The 17,133-nt window shown below is 39.7% G+C and overlaps 3 non-coding genes across 3 annotated transcripts; 1 reads left to right on the forward strand and 2 right to left on the reverse strand.

The window, feature by feature from the left end:
• Positions 1-313: 313 nt before the first annotated feature.
• Positions 314-386, reverse strand: TRNAF-GAA. The gene has a single exon. It is a non-coding gene; the product is annotated as a tRNA-Phe (tRNA).
• A 1,763-nt stretch (positions 387-2,149) lies between these two features.
• On the reverse strand, positions 2,150-2,222 carry TRNAF-GAA. The gene has a single exon. It is a non-coding gene; the product is annotated as a tRNA-Phe (tRNA).
• A 3,534-nt stretch (positions 2,223-5,756) lies between these two features.
• On the forward strand, positions 5,757-5,838 carry TRNAS-GCU. The gene has a single exon. It is a non-coding gene; the product is annotated as a tRNA-Ser (tRNA).
• The last annotated feature ends 11,295 nt before the right edge of the window (positions 5,839-17,133 follow it).

Raw genomic sequence — 17,133 nt, forward strand, 5'->3', positions numbered from 1 at the left:
AAAAACAAAAAAACCTGCCCTGGAGTCGAATCCCACTCCTAGTGACCCCTTCTTGGTTTTCAGAGGCACTCTGGTAGCATAATGCATAAGGCATTTGGCTGCTAACCAGAAGGCTGGTGGTTCAGAACCCACAGCCACTCCACCGGCGGAAGGTTGGGCAATCTACTTCTGTAATGATACTGCCTTGGAAACCCAAGGAGGGGTAGTTATGAGTCGAATCCGACTCAACGGCAGTGAGTTCGGGTTTTTGGTATCGCTGTGGAAGTACATTGCCCAATCTTGAAGGTAATAAATATGCAAAACAATCACATGCTGTTGAAACCCGGAATTGAACCAGGGACCTTTAGATTTTCAGGCTAACGCTCTCCCAGCTGAGGCATTTCAGTGACTTAAGGATATTACTTTTAGTCATACCTTCAAAATACCAATTACAATTTTTATTTAAAGGCTCGTGTATTTTTAAATATTTATTTGAAATTATCTGCTCCCTCACCCAATATTCTGTGGACTCCATTGCCATTCATGTCTGAAAACTGCCATCCAAATTTTGGAGACAGTGGATGGTTTGATAGAAGAGATGAAGGAGGGTGTGAAAGTGTCAGAACAGGTTCAGCAGGAAGACGGTTTCTGATTGGTCACCTCCAGCTCTTCCCCGCTGCAGACGCTGCTCAGAAAAAGAAGGGAATCCCGAATGAAATGACTGAGCCTGTTCTTTTTATCTTCGTTCGGTCCTTCTTTTTCTAGCCTGCTCCTCAGTGACGCTGATGAATGAAACAAAGGATTATTCCCCACATTCATCTGACGGCAAGTTTCTTGATTTGGGGGAGAAATGGGGAAACACTTGAAGACAATCCATTGACTAATGTTTCTTTCTATGAGTACTAAAGAAGTGTTTTTAAAACGAAAAAAGTAGGGAAATGTTGGCAAGTGTAAAAGCAGACATGTGTGTGTGGTTAGGTAGCCTCTCAAAGAAAGGACACCCTCTCATTGAGGCACACCTCTCTCCTGACAAAGATGTCATGAGGATCCTCCTTGGAATATTAGCCATATTTCTAAGGGGTCTTCAGCTAGAGAATTGGCCAGAGAGAAAATCCGCGGTTTCAAATCCCACTATTTCTCAAACCTCTAAGCTATATTGGTTTGCGCTGCTACACCAGGAAATATGTAAGGGGTTCCTAGACCAAATACCGTTTCTGCACCTAGGACATTTCATCCTAAACCAGAGTTACTGCACAGTAAATAATCCGGGCTTTTTTCCCTCTACCACTTCTTTCTGTGATTTTCCTTGCACCGTAAGGACCAAACTAAAACCAAGTCAATGACGTTTCATGGATTCCAGCTTCCAGCGACCCTGTGGGACAGAGGGGAACTCCCACATAGGGTTTCCATGGCTGCAAAACTTTAAGAAAACTGATTGCCTCGTCTTTCTCCCCCTAAACCAAATCAAAGTCACTGCCCTTGAGTCGATTCTGCCTCATAGCTAGTCCCTTTGGGTTCCTGAGGCGGAAGTAGATCCCCTCATCTTCCTTCAGCAGAGTGACTGGTAAGCTTGACCCGCCAACCTTCTGCTTAGCAGGCCAGTGGGTTAGGCTCTGAGGCACCAGAGCGACTTACCCTAATGGATTTGAAATGGTGATCTTCAGGTGAGCAGCCCAACGCTTTCACCACTGTGCCCCAGAACTCCTCATTGTAAGCACTCCCCTCCAAAACACCAAAAAAAAAAAAAAAAAAAAAATCAAACAGTGCTGTCTATTCGGTTCCGACTCCCAGCGACCCCTTCTTGGGTTTCCGAAGTAGATTGCCAGCCTTCCTTCCGAGGAGTGACTGGTGGGTTTGAACCACCAGCCTTCTGGTTAGTAGTCAAATGTCTTAAGCACTAAGCCACCAAAAAGGCTCAAGGCAAAAACTTCAGGCACATCCCTCCTCTGCATTCACCATCGCTCCCTGCTACCACCAATGAAACTTCCTTCTGCTCTCTTGGAGGTTCCCAGTGTCAAGGTTTCTGCAAAACTGTGTCTATTCCGCTGCATGCGTGGAACCCTCATAGCCACAGTGTCAGACAATAAAAGCTGGGTTTTTCTGCAGAACAGAAAGTCTTGCAATACAACTGTAAAGTAAAAGACAATAAATATGCAAAACCATTATAGGCTGCCAGAACCCGGGATTGAACCAGGGACCTTTAGATCTTCAGTCTAACGCTCTCCCAACTGAGCTATTCCAGCACCCTGAGAGCATAATTTTTAGTTATACCTTCAAATTATCAATTAAAATGTTTTATTTGCAAGGCTCGTGTGTTTTAAAATATTTAGTTTATTCGATATTATTTACTCCCTCACCCCATGTTGGCATGTTGATAAGCAGCCCAATGCTTTCACCAATGCACCACCAGAGTTCTTTAGCTCTTCATTACTGTTGTTCAAATTGAGCTCTGCAAAATTGGTGACCACAACAACTGCATGTGACCTGTCCATGCTTCAGAAGCTTTTCATCATCTTGACAGTTTTTATTTTAGAATATATTAATCTTAATCTTGCTTTCTATATTTATATTTACCTATTATTAAGTATAATAAAATGAACAAAAACAGTTGCTGTTGAGTTCATTCTCAGGAGCGGTGACCCTATGTGCGTCAACGTACAATTGTGCTCCACAGGGATTTCACTACCTGATTTTTTTTTTTTTTAGAATGTAGATGGCCCAGCCTTTCTTCCCAAGGTCTCTGGGACTTAAACCTACAACCCTTTGGCTATCAGCACAAAATGTTACCGTTTGCACCACCTATAGACTCCATTAGCTAAACAGGGAAGGAAAATATTATGTGTTTATAATTCTAATTTCCACGTGAGGAACAAAGCTTAGAGGGCTAGAGAAGTGTGAAAACAACCAGTGTATGTGCCAGGGAGTAGTAGTCTGAAAATAGGTCTTGGTCTGTGTGGTGGTTAAGTTTATGTGTCTACTTGGCTGGGCCTTGTTGAGTGGCTGGGCAGCTGAATGTGGTTATTCCCCAGAGTGAGATTAGTAATTAGCTCCATAGTGGAATCTATTGAAGCAGGTGAGTAGCTGCTTTGGATATGTGGTCTGCTTCTCACATATAAGTAACAGCTGTGGGAATGGTCTCTAGCTAATGGTACGCTTGAACCCTGCATGTAGACATGACATTGTTCAGCAGCCTGCCATATTCTGGTGATCTTGGGACTTTCAATGGACTGGAATCAATGGCCTGCTGTGTGGTTTGGTCACATCAAGACTGTGCCTTTTTATTTGTCAGCCTTGGGTTTGTCAGCCTCAGCAACCAGCAGCTGAGTGAAGAAAAGCTTCCAGCTTCAGTGGGCCAGGAACAGGAGGCTGAGTTGCAAGCCAAGGTTGAGAGTCTTACACCCAGCCACTAGAGCCTGGAACTTTGAACTTGGACTGAAACCCTCCAAATTTTAAGAATAAACTCCTGTTTCTTAAAGCCATTCCATTTGTGGTATATTCTTGTCATAGTGGCACTAGGTAACCAGACTCTATTTTCTGACTGAAAATAAAGAAGAGAAAGGAAATAAATGGAAAATGAAGGCTCCTTTACATGAAAGGTCTTCTTTCAGATTCACCCTGTCTGGAATGAATGAGGAAGTGAAAGCAGGTGAAAACCACCTTTGGAGTGAAAGTTCATTAATAGACATAAATAGTCATAAAAGCCCTCCATGTGTCTGGACAAGTATTCAAACCTCAGTCTTCTGTGAGCAAACAGTCCAGGCTCGGCCTTATCTACATTTTGGTGCAACAGTCAATTCAGATATAAGTTTTGAAGTATTTTCTAAAAAAAAAAAAAAAATTCAGGTTCTCTTACAAATTTTTCTCCTCTGTGTGAGGTCCAAGTCTTCCCAGTTTAGAGGGGAAAAAATCACCTCCCTTCCATTTCTCTTAGGGCGCAGTTCCACAGTTGGAGTTTCAGCCCAAGCTACAGGGAAGCTGAACTGGACCCATGGAGAAGGGAAGAAATTATCAAATGATAGGGAAATAGAGACATCAATTACCCATGAATCTCAATGAGGAGTTTAAAACCGGCATAAATGCCATTAAGAGTCCCCCGAATTACTGTGAAAAAGTCACTCTGGAGTGCACAGGAGGGAGGTGGGGGGCATATCTCTAGTTGATGGAGGAAAGAGGTGGCTTTGGGTGAAATGCAGCAAGAGGAGAAAAAGGAGAGAGGAAGAGGGCAAGGAAACGTATCCTCAAAGTGATTAGGTTTTGGATGAGTGGGTGGTAGGGTAAGTGTAAGCCTCATTCTTTCTGGTGCTTCTTCTGGGTTTGCGGGAAGAGAGGGGCCCCTTTTCCTATTGGGAGCAGCGTTCTCCCAGAAGATGCTGGTCGTTTCCCCTAAGGCTGTCTACTGCACCTTTGCGAGCGTCTTGCTGCTCTTTCCATGGCAGAGTGAACAGGCAGGCTGACTACTGTGGAGGGTGTTAGCAAGGTGGAAGTTTGCTTGCAGTTCACACGTCATTAGTATTAGTGGCTTCAGTGGGAGCTGCAGGGATTTAAGGATTTCTGTGCATGTGGTGGGAGCAGTATAAAGAATAGAAGCAGGTGGCTGGCAGCTTTGAAATTGAGCACCACCACGAATGGGGAAATTGACTAAGTTTTCTTGAAGTGGAAAGAATAAAAAAGAAAGTTCCTGTTTGTTCCAAGTATTTCTAACTCTTACATGAAACCTATTGAAACCCAACTTTTTCCTCAAGAAATTCTATCTGGTTCCTCTACTCTTTCCATCCTGCTCTTAGCTTAAAAGGAGTCTCAGGAGGGGAACTGTAACCACAAAGGGTCAGAGGTTCCTCACAATCAGTAATAACGCTACTCAGCCACCTTCTCCTCAGTTTAAGGACAGGTGTGGAGGCAACATAGCTAAGTCCCTCCCAAGTCATGTAGGTGACCTCAGAATTGGCTTAGGGGTGGCATATGACAGACTAATGGAAGGTGGATAGTTACAGTTTTTGGAAATAAGAGAAAAGGGGACCATGCCTTCTGAAAGGCCTCCAGGTCTCTTGGCTTCTCACTTCTCTCACCATAACCCATCCCTCCTTTCCTATAGAGAAAACTTTTACTTTGCCTTTAAGACTCCTTCTATAGAATTCCTCTAGAAGATTTTCTCCTGGATTAGGTCAAAATACAAAATCCCTTTTAGTTCATATTCTGGATTGTAGGACCAAATTCTCATGGAGTACTTTTCTCAGCATCAGTAATTGAAAATATTTGTAGGGAAATGCAGAATCGTTCCACAAGGATGTGACAACTCTCCTGAAACAATGAAGACCTTACCAAAGGTCTTTGCGCTAAATTGTCTGTGCTCTCCTCTTTTGACTCTTGAGTGTGCAGAATTAGTGCTCCAATTTTTTTTTCTGGCATCATCTTCAAGAGGTCCCACTTTCCCAACCACACTCAGAGACTGAGTTCAGGATAAATAGGCAAAGAAGTTATTATGCATGTGATGGCTTTTATCTGTAACATATCTATGTCAGTGAATGAGAGGTAGACAAGATAAAGCAGTGAGTCTTGGCCTCTCCAGCCCAAGCCTGGGTTGAATATCTACTTCTCAACATTGTAGAACATGCCAGAAGAGACAAGACAAGGAAGTGGCTCATCTTTGGTAGGAAAGAATTCTTTTTTACCTGACATTATTTGAGAATCCTGCTGTTGTCTATCCCAGATAAGGAACTTTGGTTTCCCAAGCACTCTCTAGTCTCTTAAAATTCAATTTTCCCCCAAATCTTTTGTGGGACAAGGTGGCCGAGTGGTTAAGGCGATGGACTGCTAATCCATTGTGCTCTGCACGCATGGGTTCAAATCCCATCCTTGTCGATTTCAGCTCTGCACCTTAAGAGGTGAAACTTTTTAAGGCTTGCAGAATCTTCAGGTTTGTAGACGCTGCCCCATGTACCAGTGACTGTTGAGTGATTGGAGATATGGCGTGGATCAGAGAAATGACAACAGGTAATTTGAAGTGAGCATCCATGTCCCAATGAGTTAATTATTAAAGAAATACAAGGCCAAAACAACTTAAAAAAGAACTGATTTTCTGAGAGTTAAGAAAATCTGTGGGTGGGCATTGTGAGGAAAGTTATATGGAGACACTGGGATTGAACCCAGAACCTCATGCATGATAAGCACAGGCAGTAGTAGAACCACTAAACTACATCCCCAAATGATATTATTTTACAGAGGCATCTCCATGACTGTTTCCTGAGTCCTGGGGAATATTTCATCAAGATAAGATCTCTTCATGTTCATTTCTGATGTTCCCAACTCCCTACATGGCACTCTCTCGGACAAAGACATACCACAAGAAGGATACTTTACTACTAGAAAGAATGGACAGTGCCTGGTCGATGGTCTACAGCAGATAGATTTCCTAGAGCCTAATTGTAACTTCTTTGAGTGTAGCTCTCTGTATTCTGTTGACTCTTAGAAACGTATTCCTGTTTTACTAGGTGATAAAGTAAATAAAACTAACAAGTGTGTATGCAAATACTCTAAAATTGAATACAAATAGAAACAAATAAATCTAACATATTTTGAAAGGAGTAACATATATGTTGGAGAAAAAGGAGAGAACTGATTCAAATACATGTTTTACACAATGCTTTGTCTTCATTTAAGACAAAAAGAATGGCAAACAATTATTACCCTCTATGCCGCAGAGTTTTTTTTAAATGATGCTATTAAAATAAGGTCAACACATGAAGTGACCATGACTGGGAATGTCCCCATTAGTAACCTAGAAAAGAGAGAGAAAGAGAGGAGTTGGAAACATAAGGAAGAGAAAGAAAATGAAAAGAAAGAGGATTGTCTCACACAGAGTACAGAAGTTGCATCATGAAGAAAAGCAAGCACAGAGATGCACAACATTAAACCCAGGTGCCCTTGCTTGCCCACCATCATTATGTTCTCATAGGTCTTGAAATTTTCTCCTTCAACTCTTCTCCTCTGCCTCCCAAAGATGTAAGAAAGATGTGTCAAACAATGCAGAGGGATAGCAGAAGAGTAGTGTGAGTTTTGCTTTGAAAAAATAGGTTCAAATGGGGACATCAGAAATAAAGACTTAAAATCACAAGACTTGTCAAGAAAGAAAGACTTCTGAGGCTAGCAGTGTGGTGTGGAACACAGCAGTGCTTCCTCTGGGGAACACAGCTCTGGTTCTGAAAATCTAAAGAGATACAAAACAAAGAGAGAAGGAATGGAAACACTCCAAAAGGTTATAGCATTTCTTTCAAACAATTCTTGGCAATGAGAATTTAAGGAAAAAAAATTTGATAATATGGAATATAAAAGCAATTTACCAAAAAATGGAACTTTGACAAACCTCTGAATAACAGCAAGAAAAAAGGCTTGCATAGCTCAGTTGGTAGACCATGAGACTTTTATTCTGAGGGTCCTGGGTTCAAGTCCCCTTTCAGGTGCTTTTTTCCATTTTACTCTGATTACCTGCTCTTCTATTTTACTCTGATTATGGCTCTCCTATTAGCACTCTAATGGTCTATCAAATTTACCAATTTTTGGTAAATTGCTTTTATATTCCATACTATCAAATTTTTTTCCTTAAATTCTCACTGCCAAGAATTGTTTGAAAGAAATGCTATAACCTTTTGGAGTGCTTCCATTCCTTCTCTTTTTGTTTTGTATCTCTTTAGATTTTCAGAACCAGAGCTGTGTCCCCCAGAGGAAGCACTGCTGTGTTCCACACCACACTGCTAGCCCCAGAAGGCTTTCTTTCTTGACAAGTCTTGTGATTTTAAGTCTTTATTTCTGATGTCCCCATCTGAACCTATTTTTATGAGTCGGGGCTGACTCCATGGCAAACAAACAACAACAACAACAACAATTAGAGCTCTGGTGGCGTAGTGCCTAAGGCACTTGACTGCTAACCAGAAGGCTGATGGTTCAAACCCACCAGCCACTCCTCATAAGGAAGGTTGGGCAATCATCTTCTGTAGTGATATTGCCTGGGCAACCCAAGGAGGGGTCACTATAGGTCACTATGAGTCGGGTCTGACTTGAGGGTACATAACAATAACAACATTTTACTCTATTTGTTGCTCTTTTATTTTACTCTATTTTTTGCTCTTAGAAGGTCAGCTTCTTGACTCTTCTCTTTCTGCTCTCTGCCCTACAGGAATCTGAAGTGAACCAAGAGAATGGAAAAAGAAATGGTATGAGTTAGCATAGTCAAGTGCTGTCTTTTCACACTTTAGGTAGATAGACAAACCTTTCAGTAATTCAGAGGAAAAAGATATGGATGATTAAAGATGTGGTAACAAGGAATAAGATAAAGTCAGGATTTAGGGATATTTTGGAATTGGAGAGCTAGTAAGGATGTAATGCCTTTCACAGAGCACAGAAAGAGGTTTGTATAGTTCTCCATGTACATTTATTAACACTTTACTGACTTTTTGTGTTAAAAAAAAAACCCAAAAACCCCATACTCACTAACGTAGTGACCCCTCCTCGGGTTTCCAACGCAGTATCACTATGGAAGTAGATTGCCCAATCTTCCTTCCAAGGAGTGGTTGGTGGGTTTGAACCACCAACCTTCTGGTTAGCAGTCAAATGCACTACACTACAGACGTGGAATTTTTACATGATGAATTTGCCTCAGAGACAGCCTGTGAAATTCCTTTCTAAACATTGGAACACCCAAGTCTGAAACTCTATAGACCACTAACCTGGAGATTTGGATTTTTACATGGTTTTGGAGGATAGGCTCCTCTGTTGAATGGGGGAGAGAAGTCAATGAAAATTTATGAACTATAAAGCAAAGAAAAAGAAAAAGAAAAAAAGATTTTGAAAGCAGTGAAAGCAATGACATCTTACCTGTATGGGAAAACACAATTTGAATGACAGTGGATATTTCATCAGAAACCATGCAGGACAGAATGAAGAGACACATTTTTCAAGTGCTGAAAAAAAGAATTGACATTTCAGGAAAAAAAATGTAATCTTTTGGAATGAAGGAGAAACCAAGACCTTCTCAGAAAAAGAGAAACAAGGAGAATTTTCCACTTGCAGAACTATGCTTAACGAGTGGCCACATTAAGATCTTCAGAAAGAAAGGAAATAATAAAAGAATAAACCTTGGAATATCAAGAAGAAGAAAACAGCAGGGCAAAAATATGTGTGAATACAATGAACCATGAACCTTTCTTCTATTGATTTTCCTCAGTTATGTTTGTTGGTTGAAGCAAAAAATGTAACACTCTCTAATGTGATTCTAAATGAATGTAGAGGAAGTAGTTCAAACAATTATAAATGAGATAGGATAATAGGGTAAAAAAGGAGGTAAGTTTTTTTTTTTTAATTTAACTTGAATTGGTAAAATAATGACACCAGTAGAATGCAATAAATAAAGAAATAAATATATACATATACATACAAACTCAGGGAGCTCTGGTAGCATAATGCCTAAGGTACTTGACTGCAAACCAGAAGGCTGGCAGTTCAAACCCAGCAGCCCCTCCTCGGAAGGGAGGTTGGGCAATCTACTTCCATAGTGATACCACCTAGAAAACCCAACGAGGGGTGGCTATGAGTAGGGTCCAACTCGAGGGCACATAACAACAACATACAAACTCTCTACTGTGGAGCCGGTTCTGACTCATAGAGACCCCTCCTTGGGTTTCTGAGGTGATATCTAAGGAAGTTGATAGGCTAGCCTTCCTTCCTAGGAGTGGCTGGTGGGTTTGGAATGCCAGCCTTCTGGTTAACAGTCAAATGCCCTAGGCACTGGCCATCAGAGCTCTGGACATACATACATATATACATACATACATACATCCCTGCCTCACTGACATCGAGTCAGATCTAACTCTTTGGGTTTCTGAGGTGGTATCACTATGGAAGTAAATTACCCAACCTTCCTTCTGAGGAGTGGCTGGTAGGTTTGAACCACCAGCCTTCTGGTTAGCAGTCAAATGCCTTACACACTATGCCACCAGAGAGCTCCCTTATACATACATACATACTACATATATATCACTTAAAAATCTATACAATAAAACCAAAAGACTAAACTCACTGTCATCAAATTGATTTTCACTTATAGCAACCTGTATTTTGTTTCTCAGGCAGTAAATCTTTACAGAAGTAGATTGGGTTTCAACCACTAATCTTTTGCTTAGCAGACAAATGCCTTAGGCACTGCACCTCCATAGCTCCTTTAAATATCTATACAAAGAGAGAAGCTCTGTAACTTAAAAAAACTCACACAACCCATAGAAAGACAAGGAAAAAGAAAACAGAAATAAAAAGAAGAAAGAACAAACAGAAAACAAAAAATTAAACACCACACTTGCTCTTGGGAATAGTTGATGATTATCTTGAATGTAAATGGTCTAAGTATAACAATTAAAATGCAGATTTGCAAAGTGTATTAGCAAACATGGCACAACAATATTTTATTGACAAAAAATCATTTAAATTATATACTCAGGTAGAAATTAGGGAGAATTTATTAAATATGTATCACATGAACATTAATCAGAAGAAAAGAGCAGTGGTTATACTTACATCAGTTAAAGTAAACTTGAGAACAAAAAATTAACAGAAACAGAGAGGGACAGAGTCAAACTGGCTAGGTTGATGATTTTTTTTTTTTTTTCAAAATTTCTTTATGATTGCCTTTTATTATCAGTGTCTTCATGAATGTGAAATTTGTCTTTGGGGATTGGAAATATTACATATAAACTACAAATATGATGATATCAGTAAATTATGCACTGCAACATTGCATTCATGCATATTACTAACAATGTTGTTGTTAGGTGCCATCAAGTCAACGCTGACTCATAGCCACCCTCTGCACTACGGATGAAACACTGCCCAGTCCTGTGTCGTCCCTACAATCCTGCTATGCTTGAGCCCACTGTTGCAGCCACTGGGTCAATCCATTTCTTTGAAGGTCTTCCCTTTTTGTGCTGACTCTCTACTTTACTAAGCATGACATCCATCTCCAGGGACTGGTCCTTTCTGACAACATGACCAAAGTAGGTGAGATGAGGTGTGGCCGTTCTTGCTTCTAAGTATTCCAGCTGTACTTCTTCCAAGACAAGTTTATTCATTCTTCTGGCAGTCCATGGGATTTTCAGTATTGATCTCTGATACCACAATTCAAATGCATTAATTCTTTGGTCTTCTGTATTCATTTGTGTAGCCATTACAGGCATATAAGGCTATTGAAAATACCATAGCTTGGGTCAGGCACAACTTAGTCTTCAAAGTGACATCTTTTCTATTTAACACTTTAAAGTGATCTTTTGAAGCAGACTTGCCTGGTGCAATATGATGTTTGATTTCTTGACTGCTACATCCACGGATGTTAATTGTGGATTGAAGGAAAATGAAATCCCTGACAAAGTCAATCTTTGCTCCATTTACTGTGATGTTGCTTATTGGTCCAGTAGTGACGATTTTGTTTTCTTTATGTTGAAGTATAATCCACACTGAAGTGTAGTCTTTGATCTTCATCAATAAATGCTTCAAGTCATCTTCACTTCCAGCAAGTGAGGTTGTGTTGGCTATATATCGCAGGTGGTTAATGAGTCTGCCTCCAACCCTGATGCCACATTTGTCTTCATGTAGTCCATCCTTTAGGATTATTTGTTCAGGATACTGAATGAATAACTATGGTGAAAGGATACAACCCTGTTACACACCTTTCCTGATTTTAAACCATTGCAATATCCCATTGTTCTGTTTGATTTCCATTTTGACAACTTTATCCATAATTTATTATGTTCCATACAATTGAATGCCTTTGCATAGTCAATAAAACACAAGTAAACATCTTTCTGATATTCTTTGCTTTCAGCCAAGGCCTATCGGACATCAGCAATGGTATCCATAGTTCCATGTCCTCTTCTAATCTGGCTTCAATTTCTGGCAGTTCCTTGTCAATATACTGCTACAACTGTTTTTAAATTATTTTCAATAAAATTTTACTTGTGGGTGATATTAATGATAGAGTTTCACAATTTCCACATTCTTTTGGATCATATTTATATGACATGGGTACAAATATGCATCTCTTGACCAGGTAGCTCTTTTCCAAATTTCTTGCCACAAACAAGTACCTACAATGATGCATTCATTTGTTTACTAATGATAAGATGTAAAAACAGAACTAAACAAAACAAAAAATCCTTAATCCTAGTTCATTGTAACTCAGATAAAACCTAGGAAGTGGACTACCTGTATGGCAGTCTTAAATTTGTATGCATGAAACAACAGAGTTATAAAATTTATGAAGAAAATGCAGATTGAACTGAAAGGATTAAAAAAAAAACCAAAAAATATAATTGGAGACTTCAACACTTGTCTCTAAGTAATTGATAAAACAAATAAACAGAAAATCAGCAAAGACATAGAAGGACTAAAAAACTCCATAGGGAGTCTCTGCACCGGGGGGCTGAGGACCATAGTCTTGGGGGACATTAAAGTCAATGGCATAACATAGTCCACAAAGACAATGCTCTACATCCTACTTGGTGAGTAGTGACTGAGGTCTTCAAGTCTGTGATGCCCCCTCTAAAGTGCAACTACTCGCCACAACTTGTGCAGAGCAAAGAAGAGTGAAGGAAAGAACAGATTCATGGAAACAATTCGTCCAAAGGTCTAGTAGGTTACATGAACCCCAGGCCCCCTGACCTTGAAACCAGAACAACTAGATGGTGCCCAGCTATCACTGCTGACTGCTCTGAAATCTTTCCCAATGAGACATCCTGGGTAGAGTGGTAGAAAAATGTGGAACAAAATTCATGATCATAACAATGACCAGTATTACTGGTCTGATAGAAGACTCGTGAAACCCCTGAGACTGTAGCCCTTAGACTCCTTTCAAACCCTGAATTGAACTCACCCTCGTGGCTCAACTTTTAGCCAAACAATAGACAGGCCTATAAGGTGAACAATAACACCAGGGAATTCTAATACTCCTTAGAATAACCAACCATAGAAGATCAAAAATCAGTATTTGACATGTATTTGACTCAGAAGGCAAAAAGGGATAAGAAAAAAGGACAAGTGGAAATTGGAAATAAAAGGAGGAAGTGAAAAGAGTGTTGTGAAGTTGTGGGTATTGTAATCAATGTCTTGAATCAAAATATGTATGAATTATTGAATAGAAAATCTATATATTATGCAAATTTGCATCAGAATCACAGTAATATGTTGAGAAAAAAAAAAAAGCAAACCTAAAACTTGACGATCAAACAGCCCTAATCAGCATTTGTATAAACACTTCAACAGACAAGAGAAAAATACATATTCCTCTCAAGTCCCCATGGAATATGTACCAAGAGAGAGCATGTCACCTGGGCCATCAATCAAACCTCAACAAATTTAAAACAATCGAAAGTGAGTTCTCTGACCACAATGGAATCAAAATCAGTATCAATCTCAGAGAGATAAAAGATGTTCCAATTGGAAACTAAGCACCACACTTTTAAATAACTTATGAGTAGAAGAAGAAGTCTCAAGGATACAGAATGAAACTACAACATGTAAAAATTTGTGAGACACACTAACACAGTCCTCAGGAAGAAATTTATCACACAAAATGCATGCATTAGTAAAGAAAAAGTCTCGAATAAATTATCTAAAATCTCACTTGAAGAACCTGTAATACTATAGACAGATTAGAATTTCTGGGTGATGAATATGTGTTCTACCCTGAGTTCTGTCTCAGGACAGGACAATTGCATTCCTTAGATCATGAGACTAAGGAACAAACACTGCAAAAGAAATAATGCAAATATAAATTTACTACTTAAATGGCATTTCCTGATAACAGGCCATTCTTGGGCTGTGTTCTAACTCACTATCTGTGGCCAATGTTAATCAGTTTTGGAGGCTGCACACCCCTGCCCTCCTTTCACAACTGATAAAGTAAGATGTCCAATCCAAGATGAGACCAAGACTCCAACCAAGGGCAAACAGCAGATTGCACATGCACCTAGCCTGAAGGAAGCTGAGATCTATGTTAGGATTTTATCACAACCTTCTTCTTTTTCCTAATCTTCACAAAAGGGTCAGGTTTATATGAATGCCTGCCTGCACAAGGTCTTTTGAAATAATATACACCATGGCCTTAAAATCTACTATAAAAACCCTTAGCCTGTAAGGCTCGGGGAGACACACATGGCATTGCCTCTGGTACCACATGTCTCCACCTTGCAAGGTTACTATCCTCTTATTACATTTCTCTCTGAGCTACAGCTGACCTTCTAGTCATTATTTCAGAACCCAGTCTGGGACAAACCTACAAAAAGAAGAGCAAAATAAACCTAAATCAAGCAGAAGAAAGGAAATAGTGAAAATAAGAGCAGAAATGAATGAAATTGAAAACAAACAGGAAAAAAATCAATCAAACAATCAACTGGTCTTTTGGAAAACATGTTTAAAATTGATCAATCTCTAGTAAGACTGATGAAAAAAGAAAAGGAAAAAACAGGAAGAAAAGAAAGTGTTCAATATCAGGAATGAAACAGGACATATCACTATAAACTCCATGGGCTACAAAAGAATAATAAGGAAATAATATGAAGAATACCATACACATAAATTAGACAATTTAGATGAAATGGAACTATTCCCCAAAACAGAAAAACCTACTGCTACTCTCCCAATATGAAGTATGTGTTATGAATAGCACTATTATGTTAAAGAAATTGACTTAGTAATTTCAAAACTCAAACCCTTTAAAAAAGAAAGAAAGAAAGAAAGAATCTCCTGGTTCAGATAGCTTACTTGAAAACTTCCAGAAAATGTTTAGAAAATCAACCCAAACTGCACACAATCTCCCAGAAAATAGGAAAAGAGGAAATACCTTCTGTCCATTTTATTAAGTTAGTCTTACAATGCGGAGCCCTGATGGTGCACTAGTTAAGGGTCAGTGAGACAAACCCACCAGCTGCTCTGCAGAAGGTGGCTGAGGGAATTGGCTCAGGTAAAGCATTTTCTCATAGATGGGAGGCTAGGAGTCCAAATTCAGAGCTCAGGCACTAGGGGATGGCTTTCTCTATCTCCATTGAAGGACCAAACACCGATAGAGAAATGGTGGTCATATGATGGGCTCCTCTGTTTTCCCTCGTCGTTTGACTCAGAAAAGAAAAGGCATGAAAGAAAACTCATCTCTCACCCCTTTTCTGTCTTCCTGTCTCTTCAGTAGTAGTGACCAATGCCAGCCAGGACTTCCTGTAAGATGGAGGAACAGGCTACACACAGAAGCTATGCAGACTCTCTTCAACAGAGAAAAGAGAACCCACCTGACAGAGACACAGAAGGTAGTCCTGGAGCCCTGAGCTCTGAAAGGAAGTATTCAGAAGTGGATTAGGCATCAACTAGTGAAAAACCTGAATGAAAACAGTGAGTACAGAGAGAGTGGGAGCAGTGGACTGTCAGCTAGTCTGAGGAGACCAACAGCCTAAATATTTCCAAGTGGTGTTGGGACTTGAAAATTGACCTAAAGATCAGCCCTGGTCCCCAAAGGCTGCAAGGACAACTGCGCTGGTGGCCTATGACTAGGAAGGGAAACAGCAAGAGGGGAGACAACCTGAGCTGTGGACTTTCGGTGGTCTGGAGGGTAAAGACATTTTCATTGTTTACAAGCGGTGGCCATTTTGGGTATTTAAAGTGACTGAGGGCTGAACCATTTTGAATCTTTACAAGTAGTGGCCATTTTGAATTTTAAAGTGACAGCACTCTCATTCGGATTCCAGGGAACTAAGAATAGGCTCTGTTTGCCAAAGATGGCAGTGCCATATGGGAGCTGATAATGGGAAAGGACACAGGTGGTGAGTGTAAAAGTGCTGCCAACTAGTGAATAGAGGAGCACAACATAGTACACTGTTTACGTAGACAACATACAAAAAAAAAACAAAGAAAACAAAAATTGTGGGCAAGTACCTCTAACATAAAATCACCAATTAAATATAAACAAAAAAACATCACAATCCCTCGGAGACAACAGAGCATCACAGTCCACAAAAAGAAGCAAGATAAAGCAGGAGAAACAGGGGACCAGGATACAGCTCAAAACACTTCTCTGGGGAAGAGGAGCATTGGTGTTCCCTGATAAAGAATTCAAATTATTATATTTAGGTATCTTCAATGAATTGAGAATAACAGATCAAGGAAAACCCTGACAAAATTGAGGAAAACACACAGAAAAGCCTAGAACAATTTTGAAAGACAATACGAGAACAAAATATATGAAAAATAAGAAATGATACAAAATCTACACATAGAAATCCAGAAGATTAATAGTAAAGTTTCAGAAACAGGTAAGACATTGAACGGGCAAAGGAGTAAAAGTGAATCAATGGACAACAGAATTAGTGAGACTGAAGGCAAATACCTGAAAACTTCTTTAAAAAGCGAACAATCAGAAAAAAGATCAAAACAAAATGAAGAAAGCCTAAGGTTCATATGGGATACCATCAAAAGTAATAACCTACATGAGTCAGAATTCCAGAACAGGAAGGGACAATTCAATCCACGGAAAAAATTGTTGAAGAATTTTCAGAAGAGAATTTTCCTGGTATGATGAAAGATGATGATATAACCATTCAAGAAGTCCAACGAACCTCAAACAGGTTAGACCCCAAAAGAAAATCACAAAGATACGTCATCACTGAACTCACCAAAACCAAAGACAAAGGAAGAATCCTGACAGCAGCACAGGAAAAACAGAAAGTTATCTACAAGGACCAAACAACAAGACTAAGCTCGGATTTGTCAGTAGAAACCATACAGGCAATGAGACAATGGGATGGTATATGTAAAACCCTGAGAGAAAAGAATTTCCAACCAAGAATTATGTACCCAGCAAAATAGTCCCTCAAATATGATGGTGAAATTAGCACATTTCCAGATAAGCAGACATTAAGGGAATTTGTTAAAACCAGACCAACCTTACAAGAAATGCTAAAGGGAGTCATTTGGACAGAGAAGTAACACCAGCCAACAACAACTGACCAGATGATATAACCCAGAAACCAACCCAGCTATGGAAATATCCAAAATAAATAAGCCTACAAGATTATAAACAGGGAACCAGAGACATCAATTGACAAATGAGGACAACTACAAAGCAAAAAGAGGGAA

The sequence above is a fragment of the Orycteropus afer genome, unplaced genomic scaffold (assembly GCF_000298275.1).
Source record: "Orycteropus afer afer isolate SDZICR_OR568_19922 unplaced genomic scaffold, OryAfe1.0 scaffold01358, whole genome shotgun sequence".
In the NCBI taxonomy this organism is placed as follows: Eukaryota; Metazoa; Chordata; class Mammalia; order Tubulidentata; family Orycteropodidae; genus Orycteropus; species Orycteropus afer.